This window comes from Lathyrus oleraceus, chromosome 7 (assembly GCF_024323335.1).
Source record: "Lathyrus oleraceus cultivar Zhongwan6 chromosome 7, CAAS_Psat_ZW6_1.0, whole genome shotgun sequence".
In the NCBI taxonomy this organism is placed as follows: domain Eukaryota; kingdom Viridiplantae; phylum Streptophyta; class Magnoliopsida; order Fabales; family Fabaceae; genus Lathyrus; species Lathyrus oleraceus.
The window spans coordinates 191,698,977-191,721,316 of NC_066585.1; positions in this window are offsets into that span (position 1 = coordinate 191,698,977).

Here is a 22,340-nt window from a genome sequence, read left to right on the forward strand (position 1 = left end):
TAGTTTCCAAAGCATGAATTCCCCCCCCCCCCCCCCCCCCCCCCCAAAGCTAATACTATCTAGAAATCCACCTTGATAAGATGTAGATGATGAAAGTTGGAGATGATCCTTGATGAAGCAAGCTTGATTCATCCTCTTCCAAGATTTTTCCTCTTTTCTATTCTTCTCTTTTTCTTCTTTCTCTTTTCACCTACTTTCTCCTCTTCTTTCCCCTATCTCTTCCTTTCAAACCACGAGATGGAGAAATGAATGGATAAAGAGAGTGAAGAGAAATATCTAAAGAGATAATTTTATCCCTGGTAACCAATTATCACTACAACAAATTACGCTTTTTATGACGAAGCTTTTACCACGAACAATAGGAAGGGTAACCAAAGGAACACTACAACTTACATTAAGAACCTGGAAGTTCAAGTGGGTCAAATAACACAAAAACTATCCTTGCAAGCTCAAGGAACTCTTCATAGTACAATAGTGAAAAAATTTAGAGAACATAATAATGTGAGTGTTGTGGGAAGAAGAAGTGGGAAGACAATTGAGAATACTGAAGACAAATCAACTGAAGAAGACTATCTCTTAGTGGTAAATCTGGAAATCAAAGAACATCAGAAAATACTTGAAGAAGTGGTTTCCCCAAAAGTGGTTGAAAATGACAAACAAAAATATCCAAAACCCATCATAAATCTCCCATATCCTCAAAGGGCCAAGAAGAATGATCAACATGAAAAGAATTTTGAGAAATTTTTAGAAATGTTCAAAAAGCTTGAAATTAACATCCATTTTTCAAAAGCTCTGGAACAAATGCCAATATAATCCAACTTCATGAAATATATAATCTCCAAGAAACACACAACAGATAATTAACCCATAATTTTGACTGAAACATGTAGTGCTATTTTACAGGGCATAAAGATTCATGTAAAAAGGAAAGATATGGGCTTTGTCACCATTCCATGCATAATTGGAGATAGAAATTTCAAGAAGGGAATTATTGATTTGGGGGCTAGTGTGAGTCTTATTCCTTTGTCCATCTATAGAAAGATAGGCATTGGTACGACTCAAGATACCAAAATGACACTTTAGTTTGCAGATCACTCAGTGAACAGACCCTATGGGATCGTAGAAAATGTTCTAGTAAAAATAGACAAATTTGTGTTTCCAATTGATTTTGTGATTCTAGAAATGCCTGAAAATAAAGAGATTCCCCTTATCTTAGGAAGACCGTTTCTAGAGACCAGGTGATGCATGATAAACATAGAGGAAGGAACCATGACTCTAAAAGTTTATGATGAAGAATTGAAAATTGATGTATGGAACACTATGAGGCACAAAGATGATGTGGAACCAGTAATACAGTAGAGGTGTTAGACACTGTGATTGCTTAGTTTGTTCATATGAAAATACCAAAGTTACCTTTGGAAAGAGTCCTTATCCTATATGCCCAATAAATCGAAGAGCGTGAAGACGAAAAAGGAAAACAAGTTTTAGCTATGATGGAAACATAACCTAAATGGAATAGGTCCAAACCATATTGTTGAAAAGATTTAAAAGCACCACAAGCATCAGAAGACTAGAAGAAATTCGTAAAAGGTACGGAGTTGAAGAAGTTACTTGAGAATCTCAAATATGTTTTCTTTGACACTGAAAAAAATGCCATGCCATCATAAATTCTGGTCTAAAAGAGAAAGAAGAGGAGAAACTGGTACATGTACTCAAGAAATACAAGAGTGTCATTGGATGGTCCATCTTAGACTTAAAAGGGATCAACCCAATAGTTTTCATGCATAAAATAATGATGGAAGATTATCACAAACCATTAGTGCAACCCCAAAGAAGATTAAATCTAATAATGAAAGAAGTAGTTCACAAGGAAGTGGTGAAACTACTGGATGTAAGTCTGATTTATCCCATATCTGACAGTTTATGGGTGAGTCCCGTGCATGTTGTACCAAAGAAGGGAGGAGCAACATGATAATGAATGAGAAAGATGAAGTAATTGCCACTTGAATAGTGACAGGTTATAGAGTGCGTATTAATTATAGAATACTCAACATCGTAATAAGGAAAGATCATTTTCCTGTCCCTTTCATTGATCAAATGTTAGAGAGGCTCGCTAGTCACGAGTACTATTTCTTTATTGATGTATACTCGTGCTATAATCAAATTTCAGCGGCCCATGAGGATCAAGAGAACACAAAGTTCACATGCCCGTATGGTATATTTTCCTATAAAAGGATGCCATTTGGGTTGTTCAACGCCCCTGCTACATTTCAAAGATGTATGACATCCATTTTCATTGACATGCTTGAAAAGCATATGGAAGTGTTTATGAATGTTTTTTTTTTGTTTTTGGTTCATCTTTTGATAACTATTTAACTAACTTGTCTCTTGTCTTAGAAAGGTGCCAACAGACAAACATGACCTTTCCATTTTATGGTATGGGAATGTATAGTGCCAGGTCACAAAATATCTCGTAAGGGTATACAAGTTAACAAAGAAAAAGTAGAAGTGGTGACAAATCTCCCACCTCCGATGAATGAGAAATGAATAAGGAGTTTCTTAGGACATGCAGGTTTCTATCGTAGGTTCATAAGATATTTTTCGAAATAGCTAAGCCTCTGACTAATTTGTTTGTCAAATACAATCCCTTCATAAGAGTGTGTTATTGCGTTTGAAACGTTGAAAAGAAGGTTCGTGTATGCACCCATAGTGATAGCCATAGATTGGTCTATACCTTTTAAGATCATGTGTGTTGCAAGTGATATTGGAGTAGGGGTATTGTTGGGACAAAGAAGAGAGAAACTGATGCATGTCATTTACTATGCCATTCATGTTGTAAACCCCACCCAGTTGAATTATGCAACTACCAAAAAGGAGTTGTTAGCTGTTGTTTATGCTTTCGACAAATTCAGGGCATATTTGCTAGGTTCTAAAGTGATTGTGCACACTGATCATGCTGCTATGAAATATTTGTTTGTAAAAACAAGAATGTAAGCCAAGACTATTGAGATGGATCATGTTACTCCAAGAGTTTGACCTTGAAATTTGGGATAAAAAGGATGTGAAAACATTGTTCCAGATCATTTTTCCGGAATGTCCCAATTGAAGAAATAGCAGAGAAACACCCAATGAGGGATGAGTTTTTATATGAAGGTTTCCTAGAAATTACTAATGCTCCATAGTTTGTAGATTATGCGAACTATTTTGCAGGTGGCTTTATCCCCGATGACTTTGATTCTAACAAAAGAAAAAAGCTTTTGCATGATTGTAGGTTATATCTTTGGGATGACCCACTCTTATATAAAAAGGGGTTAGATATATTAATTTTAAGGTGTGTGCTAGAAGAGGAACAAAGTGACATCCTCAATTCATGTCACAACTCATAGTATATAAGGAACTTCAATGGAGATAGGACAATATTTAAAGTTCTCCAATTAGGGTTATATTGGCCCATAATATTCAAAGATGCATATTTCATTATGCAAGAATGTGACAGACAACAACAAACATGTAATATTTCCAAAAGAAACCAAATGCCCCAAAATACCATGTTGGACATGGAACTGTTTAATGTTTGGGGTATAGATTCTATGGGACCGTTTCCACCATCGTTTGGTAAGAACTACATCTTGTTGGCGGTGGACTATGTCTCTAAGTGGGTAGAAGTTATGGCATTACCTACAAATGATGCTAAGGTGGTAGTTAATTTCCTTAAAAGAAATATCTTCGTAAGGTTTGGAGTTCCAAGAGCACTAATAAGTGACGAAGGTACACATTTCTTGAGTTGACTGATGGAAAATTTGCTTAGGAAATACAATGTGAAGCATAAGATTGCTACCTCATATCATCCTCAGACTAGTGGACATGTGGAAGTATCTAATAAGAAAATTAAAAAAATTCTAGAAAAGGCCGCAAGTGCTTCGAGAAAATATTGGGAAACAAAGTTGGATGATGCACTATGGACGTATAAAAATTCCTTCAAAACACCAACAAGTATGTCTCCTTATCAGCTAGTTCATGGGAAGGAAAGTTATTTACCTTTAGAACTCGAGCACAAAGCATTGTGGGCCTTAAAATTCCTAGATTATGATCTCTAAAAGGTTGTCGAATCCAGAATTCTTCAACTCCATGAGTTAAAAGAATTTAGAAATCAAGCCTATGAGAATGCCAAAATTTATCAGGAACATACAAAAAAATAACATGATAGAAAGATTCAGAAAAAGGAATTTTGGGAAGGGAAGTTGGCTCTTTTGTTCAATTCCAGGTTGAAGCTATTTCCTGGCGAACTCAAGTCAAGATTGTCTGGTTCATACATTGTTAACAAAGTGTTCCTACATGCAGCAATAGAGCTAAAGAACCCGGCCAATGGAGACACATTTAAGGTCAATGGTTAGAGATTGAAACCATACTACCAAGGAAAAGAAGTTGGCATGGTAGAAGGGTCACAACTTACAACAACTTAGACCAGATGCACGTCGAGCTACAAACATTAAAAAGCGCTTCTTGGGAGGAAATCCAAGGGAGGTATATGTGTTTTTGCTTTCCGGCTTATTTTCCTTTTCATTTTAACTGCTAGTTGTAGTAAGGGTCAAATAAAAAAGTGTCAAGTCAGAAGGTTGGACAAAGGGCATAATGAAGGTTAGTAAGAAAACAAGGAAAATCACATGTCCTTACCATACGCGCATGGATCCCATATACGCATAGGGGAATGCCAAAAATCCAAACCTCTGACCTACGCGTATGAACAAACCTATACGCGTATGGGACTTTAAAATTTTTAAAATAAATATTAAGTCCCTCCCTGCTCATACGCGTATGGCATGTGTGATATGCATATGAGGTAACTAAATAGTCATGGAGAGTCTGTGCATGAGTTTATACATGTATGAAGCAGTGATACACGTATGGAAATAATCATATTGTGCCATAAACGTATCCATATGCTTTGTCCATTTTCAATTTTTTTGTCCCAGCCCATATGTGTATGGGTATGTTATACACGTATGGCCCAACCAATGCAGCGTATCCATACGCGTATGGACATAAGCCCAAACTATTTATATTTTGTCATGTTTTTTCTATCATTTTTCCCGTCTCTCAATGCACCACCCAACACTGCTGAGTTTTTCTCTGCAAAAATTTTCATCTGCAGTTCTTTTTCTTCATAATCCACCACCCACTCACTAAAAATGGCTCATGATACTTATTCTTATGATTCTGACACATTTTTGTATGATGTGCATCACGAAAGGTTTAAGATTATTTCAAATCAAGACATTATGGAGGAGAGATCATTCAACCTAAGCCCAAATGAGTACCTAGAGATTCACCAAGTGCTCAAGAAGCACAAATTGAGCAAACTGGTTGCCCTAGATTTGGTACTAGAATTTTATGCTAATGCCTACAGGCCTTCTTCTGAGCAAACTGAAGCAGAGCCAACTATTCTCTCTTGGGTGAGAGGGAGGGAAATTCGCTATGATTGGCAATTAGTGAGTAGGGTTTTGAAGATGAAATACATGTGTCATACCCCAATTTTGTCTGGGCATATTTAAATTTTTGTAAAATCGATTTCATTTTTAATTTGCATCATATGCGCAGGATGACATGCATTCCATCATGAATAATAACTAAAATATCAGTCAGAATAAATTTATTGAAAATACAGACAAACCGTTTGAATCATTTCTCAAGAGACGTGCAAAAATCAGCGGGTAAAAAGTTTCAAAATTAAAATTGCAGACACCAGTATTATTAATCTACGATTCACGTAGTTTAACCTGGTGTGCTCGTCATATTTTTTAGCGACCGTTTCGGCTGCGTTTTGATCCGCCTGAGCCTGTTAACCGATAAAAATTATTTTCAAAATTTAAAGAAACGCTGTATTTTTTCAATAAGTATATTTTGTGCTGATCATTTTAGTGCATCCGATTTATATTTTTGAGCAAATTTTTGCCCGACTTTTATTCATTTTTAGTAGTTTTAATTTTGTTCTTTCGTCAAAATAGTCAGATTAAATAAATAGAATTTTCCATGTTATCATTTTAATTTTATCATGATTATTTTAAAAGTTGTGAATTTTATTTGATTCAATTGATTGAAATTGATTAAGTCATCTAAAAACAACATTATAGGCATTTTAATTTATTTAAATAGTGTGTGTTTCTTGGTGTGTTTCTTTAATCAATGGTCCATGTTAAGCAATCCACACGTATCCTAGTTTATCCAATCAAAATTTAGGATTTAATAGTAAGTAATTAATAAATAAAAATAATAATTATTGAGTGGCCGACACGCTACCACTCCTCAATAACACATCTCTCTCTCACTTTCTGAAAAAAAAAAGAGGAAACGTTAGAAAAGAAAAAAACAACTTGAAGAGAGGACTTTTTTCCTTTTCCCAAATTCTCACCCATTTCAATACATACTCTCTCTGTAAAAAGGAGAGAATAAAAAAGAAGAAAAAACTCTTTAATTGTTCCACTTCTCCCTCACTGTTCACCGACCACAACCCTTCCTCTTCTACACAGGGCACAACAACCAAACTCTGGCCATCCACAACACCTCCCTTCCTCACCTTCGTTTCCAATCACCATTGTCTCCGTCCACACCTTCCACACGCTGCCACACAACACCAAATGGATGCCGCGAGAACCATCATCTCTCCGTCAGCACAACGCGTACCACCACCGCCATTAACTTCCTTCAAATAACCTTCCGCTTTTGGCACCGTCGCCGACCTTCTCCTCCAACCACTTACCTTAACAACACCGAAAAACCGCCATCCACACTCTCGCCGCACCATTCTCACCTCCAACTTCGACCACTGTCGGCATCTATAAACCGGCGAACAAACACCACCCAACCCTCATTACCGCCACCACGAAATCACTGGTGAACGCTATTCAAAGCAAGCTACAACAACGTAACTCACATCCCTTTTTTCCTCACACAACCGTCATACTCGATCCGCCTTCAATAACAAAACACCACCAAAAATCATCTTCAGCTTCCGCCTTGGACCACTATTTTCCACCATGTTCCGTCGAGACACCAACAACATATAGTGACTTCCACAACCGACTCCTCAACAAGAAACTCCACTTTCATTTTTTTTCATCTGTTCTGTTTACAACTCCGATAATGCGACTCCGATCTCTGCTGCCACGATTAGGTGACAATAATAGGTACCTCAGTTTCGATTATTTATTAATGATATTCAAGGATTTGAACTGAATAAATGATTGCTCCATATTTATGTGTATATGATGTGTTTATGAGTGCGTCATAGCCGAATCAAGTTTAGGACGGTGCACATTTGATTTTTCTGGTTTGGTGTGGCGTATTTCAGCATTTCATCTCAAGTATTGGATGTGACCATGTGGGAGCTAGTGTAAACTAGATTTAATTTTAAGTTTGCTTTGTTTCATTTGTTTAACCTTTTAGTTGGTTTTATGATAAGAAAGTTCTGTTGATTACCATATCCCTGCATATTTGATTTGAAATTTGGAATTATTACTATATAAGCAAATCAAAAGATACAAAGGGACAGTGTTATGTCATAAGGTTTAATTTCATACTTGAGCAATGGTTATTTGAACTGCCCCATGTGTTGATTAATAAATGTACTGTTTGAATTACAAATTATGGCTTCATTACTAACTACTAACAGGCTTAATTATGGTAGTTTATCCCTTTCTTACAAGGGGTAGCTTCATATTTGAATTTTGAGAGATTTTTATAGTCTTTTGGAAGTATGGTTGCTGCTATTTTTGTTGAAACTTCATTTTTGGCTTACGAGAAAGTAGAGAGGATTGGAAGGAAGTCAATTCTTTTGGTTGTTGAGTTTTAGAATTTTGGCTTGCATTTTTGTTAAAATTAAATGCCACATGTATTATAGATTTTAGTCAAATTTAATGTTGAAAAAGAAATTATATATTTTACTTATTCTGCTTATTGCATCTTATTCTTATAAGGATAGAATTTAGACTAAGTAATAGAGATTTTTCCATGTAAGTAAGGCTCATTAACCATTACTCCTCACACAAATAATTTGGTAAACCTTTTGATTATAATGTACAGTTTGATTTTCGTTAATCCGATTTTTTTTAATAGTGGATTTGGCAATTTCAAGTCGTTATACCACAAGAGTTTCAATTAATTAATAAAGCATTTCACCGCGTTACGATTCCGCGAATGACACTAATCATATTGTCATTTCGCCCTAACCAGTTTTTGAGCACATCGCGGTCGACTCAATTCGATATTTTAAATCGACTTTGTCACGTACTTTTTTTTTCTTTTTTTTAATTATAATTAATTAATCAATTAAATTTTGTTTAATTATTTAATTATGATTAATTAACTTTAATTAACTTGATTTTTTGATTCAATTAAATAATTTTGATAATTAATCTTAATTAACTTAATTAATCAATTTAACCGAGTTTTAATCAATTAATTTAAATAATTAAATTTCACGATCATTTTCCACTATCATTTCATAATACAAACTCAATTCCAAACCACTTCAAACCCCGATCAAATCAAAACACTTTCATAATAACGAAATGAAAAAGGAGATGACTTTGAGTTTTCAACTTCTCTCCTCAATTGGTTGAATACGAGTTTTCTTACTCGGTTAGTCGAACAATTGCCATTTTCCCAAACTTATAACCTAATCAAATCATTTTTACAATAAACTATACGAAAAGGTAGATGGTCTTGAGTTTTCAATTCCTCTTTTCAAATGCTTGGATATGAGTTGTCTTACTCAGTCATTCAAGTACTTGTCGTTTATCTAAACCATATCAACCACACACAAACTTATTTTCATAATCACTCAGATGAAATAGAAAATGATCTAGAGTTTTCTATTCCCTTTCCCGACTATTAGGATACGAGTTGTCTTACTCGACTATCCGAGTAATCGTCATCCAACCAAAACACCTTAATTATTATCAAATCATTTTACAATTAAGGATGAAAAAGAAAGTGGTCTAGAGCCTTCTATTCCCTTTCTCGGTTATTAGGATACAAGTTGTCTTACTCGATTATCCGAGTATTCATCATCCATTCAAAACACTTTAATTGTTATCAAATCCTTTCTATAATTAAGGATGAAAAAGAAAAGTGGTCTAGAGTTTTCTATTCCCTTTCTCGACTGTCAGGGTACGAGTTATCTTACTCGACTATCCAAGTAATTGTCACCCCCGTATGACCAAAACTCTTTTCAAAAAGACATTGTTTAATCCCTTCTAACGTGCATAGCAAACTAGTGCTTAAGCCTCCCCCGAGGAGTAGACAAGCCAGCATTTAGCCTTTAGCCTTTAGGATGCGATCTAAATAGTTGTTCGATAAAAGACACCAACAAATCGTAGTTCCCGAACTACGAATGCTCTGATTTCCTTATATAAGGATATGTAGGCAGGAGATTGATGTATCTTCGTGAGCACACTAATAAAAAACCTCCCCTTTTCTCCCTTCTGAGGTACCCATCCATCTCTATTCAATTTTATTATCATTCGAAGAAAACAAACAACATAAATTAACACTCAAAACGCAAATTAGAACTAAAAGGTTCCCGTTGAGTACAACGGACGTAAGGGGTGCTAATACCTTCCCCTTACGTAATCCACTCTCGAACCCAAATATGGTTGCGACGACCATTATTCTAAAGGGATCTCTTATCGATTTCTTAACTTAAGGCATTCAACTTTATCCTACTTGTCGTTTATCTAAACCATATCAACCACACACAAACTTATTTTCATAATCACTCAGATGAAATAGAAAATGGTCTAGAGTTTTCTATTCCCTTTCCCGACTATTAGGATACGAGTTGTCTTACTCGACTATCCGAGTAATCGTCATCCAACCAAAACACCTTAATTATTATCAAATCATTTTACAATTAAGGATGAAAAAGAAAGTGGTCTAGAGCCTTCTATTCCCTTTCCCGGTTATTAGGATACAAGTTGTCTTACTCGATTATCCGAGTATTCATCGTCCATTCAAAACACTTTAATTGTTATCAAATCCTTTCTATAATTAAGGATGAAAAAGAAAAGTGGTCTAGAGTTTTCTATTCCCTTTCCCGACTGTCAGGGTACGAGTTATCTTACTCGACTATCCAAGTAATTGTCACCCCCGTGTGACCAAAACTCTTTTCAAAAAGACATTGTTTAATCCCTTCTAACGTGCATAGCAAACTAGTGCTTAAGCCTCCCCCGAGAGTAGACAAGCCAGCATTTAGCCATCCATCTCTATTCAATTTTATTATCATTCGAAGAAAACAAACAACATAAATTAACACTCAAAATGCAAATTAGAACTAAAAGGTTCCCGTTGAGTACAATGGACGTAAGGGGTGCTAATACCTTCCCCTTACGTAATCCACTCCCAAACCCGAGTATGGTTGCGACGACCATTATTCTATTTCCTAAAGGTTTTAATCGAGATTTTCCTATTTCTTCATTGGGATAAATAAAGTTCGGTGGCGACTCTGTTCGAACGTAATTTTTTCCGCGACCGTCGCGAGGAATCTTATTTTCCGAGATGCGGCAACAGGGAACTGCAGTGTTAGTATCTATTGAAGAAGACAACTTCCAGAGTAGGTTGGTGTCACAGCCTAAAAAATATAGTATGCGAAAAAACAACCGGCGAAGAAGAAATGACAAAAGAGTCGCCACCGTGAGTTATTTATCCCAAAGGAGGGAAAGGAAACGCTCGAAGTAAACCTGGAGAAAGGAAAGGAAAAGACAAGGTCTCGCAACCAAATCTTGGGTTCAGGAGTCGATTATGCAAAGGGAAGGTATTAGCACCCCTACGCATCCGTAGTACTCTACAGGATCCACTTTTGTAGTTCTTGTCTAAGGGGTGTGAGTCTATCTTGTGCTGTTTACTAAAAAAGGGTTAAATGAAAATGACTCGCGCGGATGTCGCATCCACTGCATACGTATCTCATCTGAATATGAGAATCAGAGTCTTCGTAGCTCGGCTGACCTATGGGTTTGGGGGATGTGTGCTCGCTAAGACATCGCGTCTTATGCCTACATATCTCATCTGGAATGAGAATCAGAGCAAGCCATAGTTCGGCTAACTACGGGGTTATGGATTGGGTTTTGGACGAACGACGTTACTACGCAATCTACTGGATGCTCGACCTTTGGAGACTTACTCGCCTGTAGTAGAAGGAGTAAACGTGTGTTTAGGAGAAGAAAAATCAATGAGTTGTTAGGGTTTTAGGGATGCTCATGCAAAAAGGAAGTCCTAGACGAAGGAACAGTGCTACCTTAATTGGCATGCAAACGGGAGACTATACGAAGCCTCGCATCCTATGGGGAAACGATCACACTACACAAAACATGTATCTTAAAGTAAAATTCCACCAGGGGTTCAAACATTGCCTCCTATCGAGGTCTTCCAGCTAAAAGAGCGGTAAAATACGGGAAAGGGGTAAAAGTACCACACGGATAAAGATCCGAAGTTACAACAATTAAAGGGATAAGCAACCCTGAAATCTCTCCATCTAGACCATCAAAGAAAGTCAGTCAGTACGGGTAATCGGAATAAACCTCCAGATGGTATCCCTACAACAGTATGTGAGCCCTCACAAAAACTCGACAAAAGGGTTAGACAAACAAGATGAAATCAAGAGAAAACAATGCCATGGCAACACAAGACTGGTTAGAACAAAACAGAACAAAAAGCGAATACTGTCACATTCGCGACTGCATCGCCTAGCGAAGGCTTAGCGAAGCCTCGCTACCTGTTCGCCTAGAGATGGTGCTAGCGAACGCCTGCGGGGTTCAGGTTCTTCATTGATAACAGTCCGATCTCGGTAACCTCAAACCCTATGGTATCCATCTCAGAAAACGAAACGATTAAACATTCAAGGCATTATTTACATATTCATACGCAAATATAAACCCGTGGGCAAAACCTGATGTTACCTCATACATTCAGAGTATTCAAATTCAAGGCATAGAGTAATAGGAACAAAGGCATACCTGATGAGAGAGACCGATTAAAATTGAATGGCACGGCTGGATTTGCAAAGCAATGTTAGGGTTTGCGTGAGGCGGAGGCAAAAGAGTGTGTGAGTCGGAGTGAACTTCTCAGAGCTGCCTGAAGGTTGCTGCAGAGTAGTTCCTAGGTCTCCTTCTCTCAAGCTCTTTCTCCAGTGAAACTCCAGTGAAACTCCAGTGTCCTTTCCTCTACTGAAACTTTAGTATTTATAGACTAATTTTCGTGGACTTGTGGGCTTAGAATGAGGTCAGCTCAAGCCTAAAGCTTTTCTGTTATTTTCTGAAATGCGCGCCCTTCGCCTAGCGAAGGATCTGCTCGCCTAGCGAGCATGACAGTGCTCTTCGCTAGGCGAAGCATCTGCTTGCCTAGCGAGCATGACAGCTCAGCAGCAGATTCTTGCTTCTTCAAGCTTGGCGATTTGCACGGTGAATAGGCCCCATTTGGACCTGTTGGTAGTACCTCAAGTCTTTTTCTTGTGTTGACTGATCATCTAAATAGAACCCACAAAGTGTCCTGGAAGATGTTCAAGCTTCTTGGAGCTAATTCTGATTGACATGATGCAATGTAATATGAAATGCTAAATGACCTAAAAAATGAATGCATGAATGAGGAGGGCAAATTTTGGGGTGTTACAGTTGGCCATACAAGGATATGTTGGATCTCTTGGCACTATAGGGTGCAGTCTGGCACGATTTCATAGTCTATAGTAATCCTAATCATGTATTGAGCAAAATTATAGTTTGTGATATAGATGATGTTTTAAAAGCGTGGACATATATTTTTTCATCATAACCTGGAGATGAACCATAGTGGCTAAGATCTTATTACTATGTGAGCACTCAGGTTATACCCAATTCTCACCCACCAGCTAGTTAACTTCAGGAAGATTAATTCTACCGATATGGATTAAATAGCCCAGAGTGTAAAGATGAAGGTTTTGGGACATTTCACTATGATCCTCCTACTGTGTTAGATAGCGGGAGTAGAGGACCTGACCAGAGGAAGGATCGTGAAGCCAGCACAAAGATTAGATGTTACGTGAATTGTCAACATGTCTGCCAAAGCAACTAAAATGACAGCTTGTGTGGAGCCTGTGGGGAGACCAGCTAAGTCTGCAGGACCAAGTGAGCCTCCAAGGCAAGACATACCTCAAGGAGTGCCTCTCTCCTTCAGACCACACACATCCCCTGACGAGGGATCCTATGCACATTGGCATGATATGCAGATGTTTTGCTTCATGTAGGATTTTTGCATACAATATGGTATGCCAAGGCGCTACCTTACTCATGAGGTGGATACATGGGCATCGACACAATGTTATAGAGACAACACAATAAAAGACTCACATCACCTTTCTTTGGTTAATACTAGTACCCATGGATAGACACTCCTATTCAGATTGGGGTCCAGTTCAGCATTAACCTCAGCCAAGCCTTTTCCATCCACAACAGACCCCTCAACCTCACTATAGCCCATTTTAGAGTCTATCACAAAGACAATAGATTCCATCGAGACAATTGTCCCCTATCTCTAGGTTTGTGATGGTGACATATGGTCTTATATATCATATTGACTTTGATTGTACCATGGAGGACATAACTCAGGGGGATGAGGATGAGACATGGTTTTTCTGCTTTATTACTATTTTATGTTATTTTATCATTTGTATTTTGGTTTAGCTAGTTGAAGTTTGAACTGCATTTTATTATTTGTTTCAGTTATGTACTTTGGTTCCTTAGTTTCATTTTGAGTTGAATGCTATTATCATAGTCTTTAGTTTTATTATTTAATCATTATTTTTTGGTCTAACTAATGATCGATAGTTGTAGTGGTTGAAATATACACCCATCTAATGCTTGTTGCGCTTACACATGATTAACACGCCCAATACTGCTTACTTGTGAAATGATCTGACGTGATTTAATTGAGTTGTATTTGAAGTTAAACAGGTTGGTTGTAACTGAATGAGAAACCAAAGAAAATAAGGGGTACTATGGAGGTTGTTAGCTTTAACCCACATGGTGAGGACAGAAAAAGTCAAACACACAGTCCATCATGAGAGAACTTTCTGGTATGTCTTTATTAGTCAGAACTTGCATACGTTCTTATTTGATTTGAGTTGCATGATAATACACAGTGAGGCACATTTTTGTATTCACCCTGAGCCTTTATAGCCATCCCAGTTGTTTATATTTTTCCTTTGTTAACCGCGTTGAGTTTGTATCCATTTGTTTGTTTACCACATATTATTAACCCCCTGACCCCAACACTTCCCTACCCTATTCATAGTTTATGCATTGAATTCTAGGATATGTGTTTATTCTAAGTTTGAGGTTGTTGTTGGAATAACAACATTTTAAGTTTAGGGTAGTCGTCCAAATTTTGAGAAGAAGAGTTTATTTGATGAAAATAAAAAAGAAAAGTTAAGTTAAGTTGAAAAATCAACTTATGAAAAAAAAAAAAGAGAAATGATAATAGAACATCATCATCGAAACACTCAAAAGGAGGAGTCAAAATATCAATCAAATATCATAGAAATATGTGTCAAGGTTGAAAACTCCAGGGCACCTACAAGCAGGACTGACCCAACACATCTCGAGACCTTAGACGAAATTTAAAATGAAACATTTTTAATGTAATATACATATTTTTTTTTAAATTAATATATTTTAGATTTTAGAATGTAAATTCATTAAATTATTATAATCAATTTATTTAACATTTTATTTTTGATTGATAATTAAATTAACTCATCTAAACACTTTTCTCATTATTTAAAAAAATATATAATTAAAAAATAATGTCAAAATTCTAAAACGAACAATTAGATATCAAGTATCATATTTTGTTAAAAAAACTCAAAATTTTGTTATCTATATGTTTGATTTTTAAATTAACAAATAAAAAAATACGCCTTTATGTTGGTATTATATATTCTAAATAGGTGTTATTTTTTATTGGCATTTAATAATTTAAGTTAAAAATTAATTAAAACACTATAAATAAAAAATAAAAAATTGAGGCACTATGTGGTAGCCTTAGTGGCCTACCCCGAGGTCTAGCCTTGCCTACAAGCACCCAGGACATGAAATAATTCCAGCAATAACTCCTTAGAGTAAGCATAATGATACGAATGATTGTATAAACTCTGAATCTTAGCCTACTTATCCAAAAATGTCCCACCTTAACCCTAGCCCCGCTATAATCTGAAAAGACTTCAAAAAGTGTGTGTATCATGTATATTATTATCAATGTATAATTTATTCAAGTCTATGGTATGATATTGCTTATTATGAATCTTGAGCGAAAATGAATAAACACCAGAGAGATTTTGTAAGAGTATAAATTGATATGGCAGGTGTAGCAATCTCATCAAGTGAAGGTGTGGTAAATCAGTTAACCTCAGTAAACAGACAAAGTTAAAGGTGTCATCAAGAGACACTACTATAAAAAGTTCTTTTAACGTTGGACGCAAAATGTATTTTACCTCGGCTGCAGTAGCAAGGTAACGAATGACGTCATGAAAAGTTGTCACTCATCACCTTAGTGATTTAAAAACCGAGGGGTAGTGTTATATGCACATGGATTCGAACCCAACAACAACACTTTTGTTATTTTCAAAATTAGTGTATCTTATATCTCAGTTTATCTTGAAAACAGAGGGATAAGATTTTTTCTTTTAAAAAAAAAGTTGTTACATTTTTTACCTAGAATATTACATTCTTTACACAAAATATTAAAATAAAAATCAAATTCCCTAGAGATATAGATAAAAAAAATCCCTAGGGATCTTGATAAAAATTAAATTCTCTGAAGATCTAGGTTTTAGATCTTCGAATTATTGAATCTTGGGGTAGATCAAATATTGAGTGCAAAATTATTCTCTACGGATCTTGCATGCATTTGATTTTGAAGCAAAACAAAATTAGGGTTACATAAATAAAATTTATATTCAAAATATGATTTTATGCTCAAATAAATATTTAAGAAAATAAACCTTAAACCCAAGTAATTTTCTGCTCTTTCAATCCATCTTAGATAACCTTCCCAAACGTCTTTATGTGTCAAGCGCTTCATGTTCCATATAGGTTAGATTTTCAATATTCAACATGCTTTTATAATCGATGTCCCTTAGGTTTCACGGAGATCACTAATGGCAGATTCTTGAGCGTTGATAAACAATAAATGGATGACAAATATTTATTTAAGGGCGTTGAGTATAGTAAAAAAACGCTAAACTATCCCATAGGTCACGAAGAAAACCGAGGTGAATAAGCTACTTTTTTAAATTATAGTGTTTACACAAAATATTAAAAATACATTGTAAAATCTGTTTCCCAATGATAATTTTTATTTTCCATGCCCAGGTCCCATGCAAGATGTTAGAGATCTATTTCCCAATGAAATTTTTTGTTTTCTACACTTGCAATCCATCTCAGAGATCTGTAGTAGCAACTCATGATCAAACAAGCGGCGGTGAATATCTCTTCCAATAAATATTCATTAAAACTCTTCCAACAGATCTCTAGGGTAAAATGACATTTGATGAATATCTCTTTAGGGAGGCTACATATAAGTTAGTCTTAGGGTAAAATCTGTTTAGCAAGTATTTTTATACGATTATTAAACACCTCAGTTTTATTATAAAATCGAGGTGAATAATTCTTTTTTTAAAATTACATTGTTTACAAAGAATATTAAAATACATTATTTATAACAAATCTTCGGTGATATCCAAATTTTTTTTAAACAAGAATGATTTTCTGCACTTGCAATTTATCAACGAAGTACTCTTCAAAGGTTAAGCTCCCTTCTTTAACTGAGGTTTATTCCAAAAAATACAAAAATGACAACATCAACACCATTATGTGAGATAGATTGCAAGGGAAGATTTTTTTTTTGGTTCAAGATAGAAGAACATTGAAGATTTTTTTGTCTTGCAATCCATCCCAAAGAATGATGCTTGCGAGTTTGGGGCGACTTCATATTAGTAATGATTAGGGTAAAATATGTTTAACGAGTACTTTTATAGTAAAACTTTATTATTTTATGCCTCAGTTAAATAGAAAATTAAATGGTTAGAACATTTTGTTTACACTTATAGACAAATAAAATCATAAACTGCGATAGCTGGGAATCAAAATTTGTACTGAGTTATTTTTTCACCTTGATGTTTTGAAAATCCGAGAGAATATATGGTTTTTTATTTTTTTTAAATAATAAAAAATAGTGCGCCTTGGATTTATACCTCAATTTTCTATTGTTTGAGGTGAAAGTTTTATCATGAAAAGTATTATTTGTTGTAGTGAGAGAATCATAGAAGATCTCAGAGGTATTGTGTTATTCTCTTTTTAGCAAAAAAGGTGACACGATTAGTGAGTTCTAAGGATTTCTTGAGGACAAGAAACAAGCTAAGTTTGGGGTTGTGATCAGTCATCATTTTTGTTATAATCATCATCAATTAGACGTAAAAAGCATATGATTTGTTTGTGGTTAGGTCGTAGTTTTAGTGTGTTTTTAGTCAATTCTAGTTAAGTCAACATTTGTCGTCAATTGAGTGTTTACTGGTAATTTCACGAGTTTTGGGTAGTTTTTCATATGTTTTATAGGTGCAAAAAATAGACAAAATGAAGTGCACATAATAAACCATGATCAGATGGAAAAAATATTTCAGAGCAATACATGATCAGTTAGAAAAATTATTAAAATATGTGTATGGCCTACCTTGTGCCACCCAGAACAATACATGTATGTATAGGGGAGAGGAAAAAAATCATGTCTCTACCCATACACGTATGAGAAATGTGATACACATATGGGAGCAAGTTGCAGGCAAGCAGGGTGATACACATATGTGGCCAAGTCGGTCATGCGAGCCACCTGAGGCCAGACGCTTATGAGAAGAGGCAAAGTATAGTCCATACACGTATGAAAGAAGGCTATACGCGTATGGAAGCCCAATATGTAGAAAAGGCCCAAATTGAGTTTCTAAGCGAAAAAACGCAAATTTGAAAGGGCAGACTGAGTTTGGACAACAAAACACACGGTTTGAAGGTTGGAAAACACAATAGAGCAAGGTGGAGCAACATGTTGTACGGATTTTCACCATTCAAGATTATTCATCTAGTTTTATCTCTAATGTTTGGTAATTTTGAGATATATGTTTTTATTATTATGAGTAGTTAAACCCTTCAATGTTAGGGGTGTCCCTGCTCTTGAATTTGTTGATGATTTTGAATTAAACCTTGTAGTGACCTATATTTCCTATTTATCTGATTTACTTTTATCTGAGTTTAATGCTTTATCTTTTATTGAGAATTGATTTTAAGTTAGGCAAAACAAGCAGTCGCCATATTCAGCGTCGCAAGTAAAACTTTTTCCCCGCAAAAAATTCCAATGATGATGATTCTAGTAATAGTGCAAATCAAAACAGTCACAATCCGATAGGAATACTTCATAGTCAAAACATAAACAACAATTGAGGTAGGAATGTTAGTGGTAGAGGAAGAGGTCGCGGTAGTATCAGTCAAAACAATATAACCCGCGTCCATGAGAGCAACCATACATGTGGGCCCCATACTCACAATGCAAACCATGGGGAAAATATCATGGTTAGTTCAACCTTTTTCTTATCCCACTTCAAACTAGGCGCATCCTTCATCCAATCATCATCCCAGAAGTGTGACAAGTCTTCCACCATAAGCTTTTAGTGCCCATGTGCCAACTCCTTCAGGTTATCCACCTACTGATATTGATGCGACAATGGTAAATATGTTCCTAAACGTCTGATGAAAATTGTTACATGGATATTGACGCATCCTCACACATGATTGCATCTCAAGATACTATCCAGACTTACTCTAATTTGAGCATTAACTAAAATGTTATTGTTGGCAGTGGACATGAAATTGCAATTTATGGTTATGGACAAACATATATTTCACTACAAAAACCACCTTTATCCTTAAAAAATTTACTCCATGCCCCTAAACTCATTACAAAACTTAATATCCATATATTGTTTCATCATTAAAGATAATGTTACTACTAAATCTGATTTTTTCGGTTTTTCTATGAAGGATATACAGACGAGGATGTGTCATACCCTAATTTTTACCCCTAAGATTCCATCTCATTTTCATCATTTTTATAGAATCAAATATCTCATGTGCGTGCCTTTTATGCATTACCAACCGTATGAAAATACAAAATATGTTTTGTCTTGTTTGATTCTTTCACAAGGTAGGTGTGTTGGTTTAAGGAGCTCAAGTGATTGTCTGGTCAAGATTATGGGCAGTCCTCAATAATCCAAGCTTCCCATTCATTCAAAATAGTCAAGTTATTTCCATTCATCATAGTCAAGTTCAATATTGCATCCATTCAAGATCAACAAGTTCCAAATTCATCTGATGCCTAAATTAGGGGTTTGATCAAGATTGCTCTGATGTTGAATTTTTTACCAAGACATGATCTAATGGTTTGAAATATGATTCAATGTCCTCAAGATATTCATTATGATCCATTCATTTTATTCAATTGGCTAAAGAAGTTTGATTCATTGATCATTGAAGATTTGGAATTCATCTGATGAAAAGTCAACTTCTAAAGGTTGAAGTTTGACTTTTGAGATTTTTTAGTCAACCATGGGTTTTATCAAGTCAAGAATCATGAAAATATATTTGATGAATACATTTGATCAATAAAATCAATAAAAATTTCAAGACTGTCAAATCTAGGGTTTTCAAAATTTCTATAAGTTATGAAATTGCATGTTCATGAAGCCCACTTTACAAGTTTGTAACTTCTTCCTCAAGCCATCATTTTTCAAGCTCAAAGGATGTACTTGTAGATGATGTTCAAAACTTTAACTTTGTAGAAATAATGAACCAAGTATCTCATAATGATTGGAAGATATGAAGTGATGAAGATACGATCTCAAAGTTGTAAAATTGTTCAACACTTGGAAAATTTTCCAAGTGTTTTAGCAGTTAAGATTGTCAAAGTTGATGGCCTACCTTGTGACCTTGTACCTTGTGCCACCCAGAGCAATGCATGTATGTCCAGGGTAGAGGAAAAAAATCATCTCTCTACCCATACACGTATGAGAAATGTGATACACATATGGAAGCAAGCTGCAGGCAAGCAGGGTGATACACATATGTGGCCAAGTAGGTCATACGAGCCACCTGAGGCCATACGCTTATGAGAAGAGACAAAGTATAATCCTTAGACGTATGAAAGAAGGTTATACGCGTATGGAATCCCAATATGTAGAAAAGGCCAAAATTAAGTTTCTAAGCAAAAAAACGCAAATTTGAAAGGGCAGACTGAGTTTGGACAGCAAAACGCACGATTTGAAGGCTGGAAAACACAATAGAGCAAGGTGGAGCAACATGGTGTACGTATTTTCACCATTGAAGACTCTTCATCTAGTTTTATCTATAATGTTTGGTAATCTTGATATATATGTTTTTATTATTATGAGTAGCTAAACCCCTCAATGTTAGGGGTGTCCCTGCTCTTGAATTTGTTGATGATTTTGAATTAAACCTTGTAGTGACCTATATTTCCTATTTATCTGATTTACTTTTATCTGAGTTTAATGCTTTATCTTTTATTGAGAATTGATTTAAATTTAGGCAAAGTAAGCAGTCACCATATTCAGCATCGCAAGTAAAACTCTATCCCCGCAAAAAATTCCAATGGTGACGATTCTAGTAATAGTGCAAATCAAAACAGTCACAATCCGATAGGAATACTTCATAGTCAAAACATAAACAACAACTGAGGTAGGAATGTTAGTGGTAGAGGAAGAGGTCACGGTAGTATCAGTCAAAACAATATAACTCGCGTCCATGAGAGCAACCATACATGTGGGCACCATACTCACAATGCAAACCATGGGGGAAAATATCATGGGTAGTTCAACCTTTTTCTTATCCCACTTCAAACTAGGCGCATCCACCATCCAATCATCATCCCAGAAGTTTAACAAGTCTTCCCCCATAAGCTTTTAGTGCCCATGTGCCAACTCCTTCTAGTTATCCACCTACCGATATTGATGCGACAACGGTAAATATGTTCCTAAACATTTGATGAAAATTGTTACATGGATATTTACGCATCCTCACACATGATTGCATCTCAAGATACTATCCAGACTTACTCTAATTTGAGCATTAACTAAAATATTATTGTTTGCAGTGGACGTGAAATTGCAATTTATGGTTATGGACAAACATATATTTCACTACAAAAACCACCTTTATCCTTAAAAAAATTACTCCATGCCCCTAAACTCATTACAAAACTTAATATCCACATATTGTTTCATCATTGATGATAATGTTACTAATAAATCTGATTTTTTTGGTTTTTCTATGAAGGATATACAGACGAGGATGTGTCATACCCTTTTACCCCTAAGATCCCATCTCATTTTCATAATTTTTATAGAATCAAATATCTCATGTGTGTGCCTTTTATGCATTACCGACCTTATGAAAATACAAAATATGTTTTGTCTTGTTTGATTCTTTCACAAGGTAGGTGTGTTGGTTTAAGGAGCTCAAGTGATTGTCTGGTCAAGATTATGGGCATTCCTCAATAATCCAAGCTTCTCATTCATTCAAAATAGTCAAGTTATTTCCATTCATCATAATCAAGTTCAATATTGCATCCATTCAAGATCAACAAGTTCCAAATTCATCTGATGCCTAAATTAGGGTTTTGATCAAGATTGCTCTGATGTTGAATTTTTTACCAAGACATGATCTAATGGTTTGAAATATGATTCAACATCCTCAAGCGATTCATTATGATCCATTCATGTTCTTCAATTGTCTAAATAAGTTTGATTCATTGATCATTGAAGATTTGGAATTCATCTGATGAAAAGTCAACTTCTAAAGGTCGAAGTTTGACTTTTGAGAGTTTTTTAGTCAACCATGGGTTTTCTCAAGTCTAGAATCATGAAAATATAGTTTATGAATACATTTGATCAAGAAAACCAATAAAATCAATACAAATTTCAAGAATGTCAAATCTAGGGTTTTCAAAATTTCTATAAGCTATGAAATTGCATGTTCATGAAGCCCACTTTACAAGTTTGTAACTTCTTCCTTAAGCCATCATTTTTCATGCTCAAAGGATGTACTTGTAGATGATGTTCCATAATTTAAATTTGTAGAAATAATGAACCAAATATCTCATAAGGATTGGAAGATATGAAGTGATGAAGATACGATGCCAAAGTTGTAAAATTGTTCAACACTTGGAAAATTTTCCAAGTGTTTTAGCAGTTAAGATTGTCA